Genomic DNA, 12,936 nt, shown 5'->3' on the forward strand with positions numbered 1-12,936 from the left:
GTCTAAACAACTATTTTTATAGACAATAAAAAGATATGAAGATCTAGGAAATAAGTGAATTTATCTTGTCTTTTAATACTTTTAATATAGCGTTAAATTGTCACCACTTGAACCGCCTCACCTCCGGGGACGGATCCAGAAATTATATTTAAAGGTACATTTTACATTACACATATGTTATTAATAGTAATTAATTTAATTATATAAATATTTATAAATAAATGTTACCATACATTCTTAATCAGAGGGCCATTTATAAAAATATTAGAAAAGTTAAAATTTCCTTAAGCTAGAATTAGAACTATATTTCCATTTTCACCTTTCTAATAAATTTGTAATTTTTTTTAATCGGGAATCAATTGACAAAATGAATTGAAGTGTGTGATATTGAATAATATTAAACAACTTGCAAGAAAAATGTAATAAACATGACGTAATGATACAGTGATTAATCAGCATAAAATAAGAAAATGTACAGATTTTTTTGATGCAATGACAGTATTTTAATTTTCATTAAATCGTGGACATACACCATTATGCGGTATAAAATTACGGTGGGCTTATAATAAATATTAGTACTCATTTAATTTAATTTTCAAATGGTAATTTACTTTTATCTGTTTTTATTTTTTTTAATTTTACTGATACCTTATATATATGGTACTTGATTGTTTTTATTACAGCTGCAACGTGTAACATAAAAAGTATATAGTTTTTAGGGCAGATGGTGAAACAGTCGTACAACTCAAAATTTAACATATTTTAGTTACATCATGTTATCAAGTGTGTACATCATGTTATGATCTATGTATTTAAAGATGACTTTAAAGCCCCGAAGAGGTGAATGAAATGTCGTTAAGCCGTTGGAGCGGCTACGGTTGGTGACGTTAGATGAATGAACGTTGCAGAGATAGGGGAGGGGGTAGCCTTTTCTCTCCCATTCATTCTTTGCTCCCCCTCACGTCTAGTTAACGCTATATGCCCATTTTATCGATCAATTAGTCCTTAATGTATTGAAAATTAATACAAAAGGTTAAAATATCGCGCCATCCAAATCGAAATTGCTGTCTGAACCATTGGTGGATCGCTGCCCCTTAAGAGAAAGAAAAATTTAATTTGAAGTATCGTCAATATTTTTATCTTCAACTCAACAATTTTTGTTCACAATGAAATTAGTAGTTTTTTTATATTTACAAACTTATTCCCCCAAAAGGGAAGCATATTAGAACTCGAATGACCCAGAGCGGTAGAATTTTTCAGGAACTCGACGTGAAACAGTAAGTCTGGTATTGATTGGCCTTAGATGCAAAGCATTCAAAAGTTTTAAACAATTTCTCTGAAGTTTTTTCAGTCAAGCTACTGTTCAAATTTTTGAAACATTGAAGAAACATCAATCAAGATGTCACCGTATATCTAATACATTTTTTTGATACTTTCGTTTTTGGTTAGTTGGTTAGATGGTTGTAATGAGGTCATCTGAACAGCTCCCTAAAAAGGTTGTAATATTTTTTTCAGTTTTGACGCTTAAAAGCCTTCGTTAATCTATATGGATTAATGACTTTTTATTGCTTGCAACCTTTACATTAAGTCATTGTAATTGTTTTTCTAAATTCTGTATTAACAAACTTTTTAGATTGGGGGTTTTGATGTATTTATCAAAATATATCAGTATCCAGAATTCCTTAATGGGATTTTCTATTTAATCTAAACTACCAAAATTTTTTTGTTTATTTTAGTAAATTTCTTAAAAATAATAAAATTTAGTAACGTAATGAAGCGCAATAATAAAATAATGGACAAAACTATGTAAATATTTGAACGTCAATTCAGTACAACCTTAACACACAAAAAACCCATAAAAAATTATAAATTCCATATCTTGGGAATAGATTCACGAAAGTCTATTTCATATGATTGGGAAATAATGAGCTCTCTATAATTATAAATATTAGTTGCATCATTAAAAAGTGTAAAAATATCTGGTTTGACTTTACATACAATAGAAAGGATATTAAGACTGAACCTTTGGACTCACCAAGTCTTTATAGTTACTACTATGCTTAAGATACGAACAATAATAAGAGCATAACAGGGACAATAAATCTATTATTATAAATTTAATCCTCCGGCGCCTATTGTCACCTGCAGGTTACAAAACTATGAGTTAGTACAAAAAATAACTTGAGCCTAGACCACATCCTTTGAACTATTGTTTAATCGTGAAATAAATAAAAAGTTTAACTTGCTAGATTTACACTTTGTTTTACTCTAAATACAAATATGGTAAGTACAAACTAAGTACATGTATTTTTAGAAAACAAGTATTGAGAATTGTTAATTATAGCTGTTATAGCTGTCCCTAATTGGTACGATCACCTAAAGATGACACCCATGTCAGACCCATGATAAATCACTTTTTATGTGATTATTTTTATATTAAAACAATTAATTATTGTCTCACAGCACTTATTAATTCACTTTTATTTCTGTTTTAGAGGGATCCAAAAAAAAAAATTATGTAGAATTAGTTTTTCATGTCATTTGGACTAAAAAAAGGAGATCAAAAATTTATTTGAGATCTTATCGGTGGATAATGAGATAACATTAATTCTTAAGTTTTATTTTAAACCTCATGAACGTGACAATAGCAATAATTGGAAGTACCAATTTAAGTGAGTACGTCCTAGAAGTAAAAGTAACATTTTTCTACGTAATAACCTAGAGGTACAATTTTCCTTTCTCTTTAAAAAGAAAGGGATTGGAAAGGGCCATGCCGTATTTTTAAAGGACCATTTGTACGCCAATTGAAATTTTAAATCTGTGTAGACTTTCTTCATACACAAATAACTGAACTTCCATTTGGTGTAATGTATTCAAGTACAATTTTTAGATATTATGGTCAGTAATATTAGTTACATTATAAACAGCTTGGTTCTTATTTTTACTGTAGAAATAGTGTTGAGTATATATCAGTAGTATATCCTGGAAAAAAGAAGTTTAATCGAAAACTAAGAGCACATAATCGTCTGTGTGAAAATTGTTTTACTATTTTGTCGATTCCTAATTTTTTCCTTGAAGTTTCTGTGATTTATTTGAAATCATTGTCACCACTTGAACCGCCTCACCTCCGGGGACGGATCCAGAAATTATATTTAAAGTTATTAAAAAAAATATTTATTTGAAAAGTGATTTAATTGACTTGAAAAAAATCTTACTCGGAACAATATCAACAATATGGTAGTATAAAAAAAAAAAAAAAAAATGGACGTTGCAATGCGAAATTATTCCATAAATTAAAATTTTCGGCCCTTACAATTGCATGCTCCCTCCTTCCCCATAGAAAACATTTGTCCTAACAGTACAAGAGCCCAAGAGGAGAAAAAAGTCAGTTATTTCACCCCAATTTTTGATTACTTTAGTGAAAACTATGTATAATTACTAGTTAAAATCAATGAGTCTGCCAAGTAAACGTAGGGGGAATAAAAGATAGCAGCTTTTTAAAAACGTTAAAAATAATTAATTTATCATTCGGAGTTCTATATCTTTAAATCTACCAACAACAATAGAAAATCTAAGAGAATATCATTTAAAGTAGAGTAAATTTGCTAAACTGTAAGCCCTAATAGAGCTATTTACGTTCAATAGTTCTCGAAATATAGTTTTTTAAAAGCAATATTTCAGAAACATGTACTGAACGTACTGAAAGATCATTAGTTAGTGGATTTATTTTGAAAAATCTTTATCTCAATTACCATTTGACCTACAGATGTCTTTTAGCACTCAAATTAAAGTTAGTTTAATGGGCTATGAAGTAGTTTGATAGGTTTGTCGTCGTAGGAGTAGTAGTTTTCATGATATTTGCTTTGTATAAATTGATTTATAGTTGTTCGGACAAATTTTCATTTGCCAAATTTATATTCATGTGCGAATATCATAAAAATTACTATTCTTACGAAGATAAGTGTCATAAGCTACTTCATAGTAAGTTAAATTTCCTTTATTTTGTGTGCTGGAAGACATATGTGCGTCCTATGGATCTTGAGATATTTTATTTTATTTTTTCAAAAATCAAACATTAAATACGAACAACTAGAAATTAACAGTTTGTGAATATATTTTGTCAAATATCATAAAAATTACTACTCCTAAAAAGATAAACGTTATAAACTATTTTGTAGCAAATTTAACTAGCTTTAATTTGAGTGCTGATAGACATCTGTACGTCCCATGGTTTCTGAAATAAAGTTTTTCAAAACTCAAACTTATTGTCCGAACTACTATAAATCAATTTATTTTAGCCCATATTATGAAAACTACTATTCCTACGGAGGTAAAGGTCACAAACTATTCTATAGTGCGTTAAACTAGCTTTAATTTGAGTGCTAATAGACATCTATAGATATAGATTTCTCAAAATAAATTAACTAACTACTAATCTAACTAATTTTTAAGAAATATTGCTTTTTAAAAGCTATATCTCGAGAACTACTGTACGTAAATAGCTCTATTAGGGCTCATATTTCAGCAAATTTACTCTCTTTTAAATATTGTTCTTTTAGATTTTCTAGTTTTTAAGATATAGAGCTGCGAATGATAAATTAATGTTTTTTAAGGTTTTGAACAACCGCCATTTTGTATTCATCTACCTATACTTGGCAGACTCGTCAATTTCGACTAGTAATTAAATATAGTTTTCATTAAAGTTACCAAAAATTAGAGTGAAATAACTGCCTTTTTTTCTTCCCAGCACTTGTACTAAAATGCTATTATAAATAACCCTTGGCTCTCCTCTGCATATACCACTACTTTCCAATAGGATCATTACACTTATCTTTTTATTTTGATTGTAATAATTTTCACCCCCTCAACTCCTCCCACAACATTTTAAGAAATATCATGTCTGCTACTGTTCAATGTATAGCAGCGAACTGTGGAAACAAGTTATGCAATACATCGTGGGTTTCTCATTTTGGTGATGATATCCATCACCACAATGAAAAACCCATCCAAACCTCGTGTGAGTACAACATACATATAAAGATACGAAATAAAAAAAAATGTTGTTTGTAGGAAGATAGTCCAGGTGGCGGTCAATAAAGGTATTAAAACAGTAAAAGAAAACTATTTATTGTTAACCAACGTTTCGCCGCACTTTACAAACAAACTAAAAATCCTAAATAGAATTGAAATTAATTCAATTAGGGAAATCGTTAGGCCGAACAACTCCTACGAAGATGAACAACAAAATGCATAGCATGTGGAAAAAATCTTTTAAGTGGATGATTTCGGATTAATGTTGATAAAGGTATACTTTCTAAAATAGCAAATTTCGGTCGATAAGGGCTATGAATACCATAAAAACGTCTTTACATTTAAGTTTACCGAACTCATAAGGAAATTGAAATACAAATTGTGAATAAAACATACGGATGTATATAAACACTCTACAGAATGTTTATCTCAGTACACTACTGATTGGTAATATCAGTAATATCAGCATAGATTGGTAACACGATCTTCTTAAAATAATAGAAATACGTTAAATTCCATTAGACAACAATAGAAACAAAATCAGAATAAAATACTTACCATTTATCCGACCCGGCAAGTGGTGTGGAAAGAAGATATTTTTGGTGTGAAGTGGAGGGCGTAGATAACGTATGTCTACGTAAAGATAATATTATTTTTTTAAAAGGGTCAGTCTTAAAATAAAAATCTATTTTTCTCATACAACAATATCCCCATCAATAGCAATTCCTCTAATTTGAGTTTTTTCTTCAAGACAGCTATCTCTGATTTTTCAATAATATAGGTAACTAACCAAGAGGTGTTATTCTATCTCCTCTCCCCTCTATACCCTGAATCTCAAATCAATCACTCAGAAAAAAAAAAGTCTTAGAATCACTTCATTTGCGCATTATTAATTTCAATGTAAAAAATGCACATGCTCAAATCCTGGTGGGCTCAAAAATTTAATTTTGTTGGATTATTAATAGGCGCTGCCCGGGTAAGGGACAAAAGCCAACAAAAGTGAATACTTATATCAGGAGAACTATCAGTGATGACCGTACTATCTACTTTACCGAGTACCGTACGGTGCAGAAAAACAAACTCCCCCTCCTCCTCTACAATAGAACAGAATAATAAAAATGATGTATTTTCATTAAAAAAAAAAAGATTGTGGTTCATTTATCAGTTTACACGGGTGAATAAGACCGTATCAAAAAACAAATACATTATAACATATTATGAAAGTATTTCATTAATTCCGCAGCGCACCTAATCTGTATGTCACAACATTGCATAATTATTTGGTATGTTTTTAACCAGCAGCTCGCTCAGAAGTTTTATTAATACAATTTTTATGAATATCATGCGATTTTAGAATCGATGTCAAAAGCAAGTAGAAACATGTATCTGGAGAAAACATTTTTATTACATGTTCAATAATTGCATTAAAACCAAAATTATAGTTTGATGAGAAAAATTATTTGCTAATAGTCGTTGCATAATTTTTTCTTTGAAGTTCTTTGAATCCATAAAAATATAAACAAGTGAAACGTACATGGGAAAAAACCGAATATAAGTCCATTTTTTTCTACATTGACCTTGTTTGATTGTTCAGCGGAAACACAGTCTAAACAACTATTTTTATAGACAATTAAAAGATATGAAGATCTAGGAAATAAGTGAGTTTATCTTGTCTTTTAATACTTTTCAATATAGCGTTAAACAGTTTTTTTCTCTCAAACCTTCATACTTAAAAGGAGGGCTAACTTCGATTCTGTCTTGTAAGTCGTGTAGTAGTAGCCTGACGAAAAAAAATTAAAACATATGTTAGCAAGTGGAATGTGATGGGATTACCAATTAAGCCAACAAGGCCCTTGCCTAGCTAAAGAAATAGTTTATTAGGAGAAACGTTTTATAATTCATTTTAAAATTAAACTTTTTTTCACTTCATTCGGCAGTCTTATTTATTAAAAATCCAACATATATTTGATACTTGATACTATTTGAACTTATCGTTTGATTAATAAAATGGGAAGATATAATTTAATTTAATAAATATTATTGACGAAAACAATCTTCACACCTCACTTAATTCCTTGATGCATCAATTCTTTCAATAAATCACTCATTTGATCAACTGCATAACTATTGTCAGCATTGTCTCGGAGAATGACAGGATGTCAGCCAGACTACCACCGACCAGGTAAGGGAAGTGACGATCAAGCAGCTTTTGGAACAGTCGTCAAATCAAATCGGCCTTTCATTAGAGTAAAAGTTATTGAAACATTGGACAGAATCTCTTATAAATACTTAAAATAATTCTTTAATTATCCCTTTTTGGCAGATCCAGGAGGTTAACATGGATAGCTGAAGGGCTCGCTCCCTCTACAAAATAAGAATATTTTAATTTTTGAAGTTCTTTTGAATTATACCCTGCATATATTTATACTAAACAAAAGTAACAGTGATATACCTTAGTTTAAATTAAATGCATTCTTAATTTTTTTTTTTAGTTTCAAGAATTTTGCTTGAATTGAATTGAATTGAAGTGCCAAAGCATTGTCATGCCATCTGTCGGATGTATAAAGATTCGTCTTAATTTAGAAATTGAAACCTATTCAGGTTCAAATCCCATTCGACAGCAGACAATTTTATTAGTCGTTTTTTGTTGACAGAAATCGTTGACCGTGGTTTGAATTCTACGTGAAAGAGTATAATTCCCATCTTCATCAGTTTTAACCGTAAAACATTAGAAAGTTCATTCAACTATTTAATAATCTCAAATAAAATTTATTATTTTTTTTTTTTTGCTCTTCCACTAAAGATAATTTATACATTTGTCCCTGGAATCTATTCAAAAAGATCTTAGTTATATTTACTTTTATTTTATTTTAATTATCAGACGATACATGAAGCGTCTGATTGCAAAAATCACATTCTTCAATTTAGAAAATTTTATAGTGAACATGAAAAATTTCTAATTTAAGTAAAACAAAAACTAGCGTTATTTTTTCTGCGATCGCTCAGCATTATATATTTTTTTTAATTGCTAATTTAAAACCTGGCTTTATCGTTATTAGAGGTTTTTCAAGCTTAATATAAAACTTGCTGAAGTGGAGAATGTATGTTTTGCATTTAGACCTTAGATATATTGATAATCGTTGATATTATTATGCAGCTATTGTTATTAAGTCAATAATAAAATTGTCAAAACAGCAAAAGTTGCATCAATAATTCCAAAACCTTACTATTGGGACACATTACAGTGACTTCTATCCAACAATAAGATAGCAATAATGGAACAATTAGCATGATACTTCAATCTGACTATCGTACAACATTTAGGGTTAGATAATTCAAGTTTACCAGAAATTCAATATAATCGTAATAAAATAATAAAATGATATAATTTTATTTAATTAATACTGATAGAAATTTTTTACAGAAAATAATTTACTCTGGCTAAATTTAGTAAAAGGTAACTACGATAGATGAAGCAGATGTACTGTTTCTGGATTTAAAGATGATTTTTTAAGGGTCAAGTCTATAAAGTATCCAAGTACGCCTAAGGTAACTTTAATAAAAAAAATTATCTTGATTTTTAATCAAAATCCGATTGATTGAATTAGGGTTTATGATTTTAGAATCTAATGCGAGACAGTTAAATAAGAAAAAAGTTGCACACGATTTCAACTTAAATCTTCTTTTTTAAAAATATAGTTTTGCATATGAATCAGAAAAAAGAAAAGAAAAACATGGTAAAGCTAAATCGATCGGGTTGAAACAATTTTTTTGCAACAAGGAGAATTTAGCATTCCTTAAAACTTGAAGAAGGCATACTCTTACGACGAAAAATTGTTTTCCAAAAAATGGTTATAAGGTAAGAAAAAAATAGGATAGTTACATTTTTTTTTCATTTCATCTTGTTTTTCATTGTATTTGTAAACTTTGTTTTTTTATTGTATCATCTTTGTATTTGTATTTTTTTTTTTTTATTGTGTGAATTAATATATCATATTTTATTGTATCGTTTTGTTTTTATTGTATCATCTTTGTATTTGTAAACCTAAAGATCAGAAGCATTAAGTCTCTGATTTTATGTATTTGTTTTGACGACCTAAACCCCTTAAATAAGTAAAGATTAAAAATATATGAATAATTAAAAAACAATTTTTGTAGATATTATGCTAAAATCCTATTTTTATATATAGTAGGAAAGGGGTCTTAACTAAAACTGTTTTTTAGCTAGGACCCCTATCCTATTAGATCCCTGATCAAGACCTGAAACTCAGGTCGAAACGTCGGCATGAATAAATAACATTTTTTGTTTATTTATGTTCTTACTGACTGCACCCCCCGACTATCTTCACTAATTATTAATCTACAGTCAACTATCTACACCTCATAATAAAAATTGTCAACCTTTGGACGAGACCCTCAACGCTACTAGAGAATAGGTATCCACGAATGTGCTTCAATAGACAAGAAGTTGCCATAGATTTTATCATTTTAGCTGGCTAAAAGTTCACAATCTAGCCAAGTTCACAATCTAGCCACAACAACTAAGTCTCAATGAACTAAACGAGGTATACAAAACGGGAATGCAAAACCAGAAGAAAGCCATAATAGAAAAAATGGAAAATCATCTTCTGTGTCTAGGACCCAATCAATAGAGCTCTAAACTCAAATAAGAACCCAGTCTACAGAACCCTCAGCCTCCTAGATTCTTCTGAAGACTATTTAATTTTTAATACTTGCATGCTCAAAACGTGAGTTGTCAGCCGTTAAAGAATCCACACGCCATAAATATACATCAACAAATTAAATCTTACATTATACAAGATGAAGAAATCTACAGTGATTTTAAACGAAATATATTTAACAGTCTGTAGGCTCTTGAATGACCATCTTCTCCAGTGCCCAATATCCATCCAATGTATATATAGAGAGGTACCAGCAGCAATATATATCCGATTCACCTCCTTATGTTAATGTAGAGAACATTCTCTATATAGATAGTAACGAAAAAGAGAATGATATATTTTTATTATTATTATCTGTAGTCACGATGTACTCTATTCCCAAATGATACCATTCCTTACAAATTGAATGGTTATTCACAGTGTTTTTTATCATTAGGGTATTGATCCGGCTTATGTTTATGTTTGTTTTGTATTGAAAAATGTTAAAATTTATAAACTTTACCGATAAATTGAATCCAGTGAGATATTTTTCAAGTATTTTATTTATTGTAATTGCTAAATAAAGTTTTAGGAGGGTGAGGAAAAAAATTAAAGTAATGTTTAGAAATAATATGGTTATTGAACATTATATAGGTAAGGAGGAAGCCTAAACTATCAAAAATTGACTTTATTCATTTGCATACTAAAAAAGAAATTACACAAGTCATTAATAGATGATGATGATGATGATGTTAGTAAGGCAACATCACGCGGCCAAAGATCTTCATGGTCTGCAGCGCCAACGGAAGAAAAAAAATCTACTTCTTTGTTAGGTCAGTTGTATATTGACCATGAAAAATCACTCTCAAACTCTAACAAGTTTTCATGTTGTATATTTATAGTTCTAATATTAAATAATTTATTTGTAAAGTTTCCACGATTACATATTGCATTCTTATCAATCAGTTGTAATCCAATCGCTGTATAAGAAACCAATCTGATTTTTTAAAATGTAATCTATGCTTATCATTAATAATCTAGTGTACGTGGTATTGCATTGATATAGAGAAAAAACTCACACGTGTTTTTTTTTTTTTTTAAATTTCAGAATTATGAAATTATAAGATCAATGTTGCGTGAATATTGAATTGATTAAAGTGAAATAATCCTTTAAAATTAAATATCCTGAAACAATTAAATACTTCGGTATGTGATATTCTTATGAAGTTTGATGTTAGTTTATGTAGGGATATATTTAATCAAACACATATTACAAGAAATATTAAATCACAAAATATATAGTGGTTTGCTAACCTAGTGGTGATTACAGGAATCGTCATCGTACATTAGGGTTCGTCAAACTTTTTATTATTTAATACTATTATTAGAATTTCGAAAATGAATTTGATTCGAAATTAGGACTCCAAGTCATTAAAACGTAGAAAAAATAAGCTTTTGATCGAGTCTGGCACTCTGATCTTCTATATAAGATCCGTAAATTCCTACCCCCTAGATACTTCCTCATTATCCGTTCTTATCTCTCCGACAGATTATTTCAAATAAATCACAACAGAACTTATTCATCCCCATTCCGTCAGTCTGCCGGTGTACCTCATGGTAGTATCCTTGGTCCTATCCTTTCTACAGTTTTCACAGCTGACATCCCAACCCATCCTAACACTATTCTCACTATGTATGCCGATAACACATGTCTATTGTCAGTGAACAATGATCCTTACATTTTATCCCAAACCCACCAATCCTACATCACCACCCTTGACGAATCGTGCCAAAACTGGTGGATTAAAATTAATTCCAATAAATCCCACCAAATCACATTTACCCTTCGTCGTAAACACATGACCTCTTGTCATACAGTATCCTTTATATAATACCCCACTTATTCCTGTCGAACAGATCCGTTACTTAGGGCTAAATCTGGACAAACGATTGACATGGAATCCTCATACAAGACTAAAAAGACAAGAAACTACTCGTCGATTCCGACTATTACAAAATTTACTAGACGACGGCCAATCCATTACAAAAGTCTGATCTACATGACTATTATAAGACCTATCTGGACTTACAGAGTTGAGCATTGGGGCTCCATTAAACCATCAAATTTCTCCCGAATCCAATCCTCACAGTCCAAAATCCTTAATGATCCTTATTTTGTCACACATCAAGTCATCCATTAGGGCCTCAATGTTCCATATGATACCGATTTGGCCAGAACCAGATACCATTCCTTCCATGATAAACTTCCCAACCAACCAAATCTACTTGTTTCTAACTTTGCTTCTCCTTCATTACCTAATAATCCTTCTAGGTGTCTGAAAAGAAGATTGCCTCGAGATCATCTCCTCTAGAAATGTTATTGGCGTTCTCTCAATGGCTAGATTCTCTATATGTTTGTATCATATCACTATGTCACCTACAGCAAATTTACTTGTTGTATATATTTTTATACAGTTGTAAATAACAATAAATAAATTATAAAAAAAAATAAGTGTAGTATTTGAAATTCAAAACACTTTAGGTGACTCAAGACATGAAAGATACTTTGGAAATGAGGGATTCACTGTAACGAATAAATGATTTTGGACCCAGAGAATGAACCTCGAAGTTGCGACTCTGGTTGAAAGGATGATTACAACAGTAACCTGTATTCTACAAAGGGTTAATTAGTGAGAAAACATATGTAGTTAAATGAAAGTAAAAAAGAAAACATCGAAATCGTTTCAAGAATGGCGTAGTCATGAGTGAACATAAATAAAGTAGTCTGGACGAATTTCATTATTTTATCTTTATATTAGTTCGGCCTCGTGGGCTTTGAATAGTTACTGTAACAATGAGATTTGCTTTGTTAAAGTGATTGCTTTGTGATGTGAGATTTTAGCCTTGTTAAAAAAATCACCCAAGTGATTTATTATGTTATAATTAATGAATGATTTGAATTGATAAAAATAATTTAGTAAAAAAACATAATAAAATAATATATATAAGAAATGATAATAATAAATATGTATTGGAAGAAACAAAAAACTGTTGTATATAGATTTAATAAAGTTTTTTATTGTATCATCTTTGTATTTGTAATTTTTTTTTTTTATTGTGTGAATTAATATATCATATTTTATTGTATTGTTTTGTTTTTATTGTATCATCTTTGTATTTGTAAACCTAAAGATCAGAAGCATTAAGTCTCTGATTTTATGTATTTGTTTTGACGACCTAAACC

The sequence above is a fragment of the Halyomorpha halys genome, unplaced genomic scaffold, assembly GCF_000696795.3.
Source record: "Halyomorpha halys isolate HHAL.00 unplaced genomic scaffold, Hhal_1.1 Scaffold52.1, whole genome shotgun sequence".
NCBI classification, from domain to species: domain Eukaryota; kingdom Metazoa; phylum Arthropoda; class Insecta; order Hemiptera; family Pentatomidae; genus Halyomorpha; species Halyomorpha halys.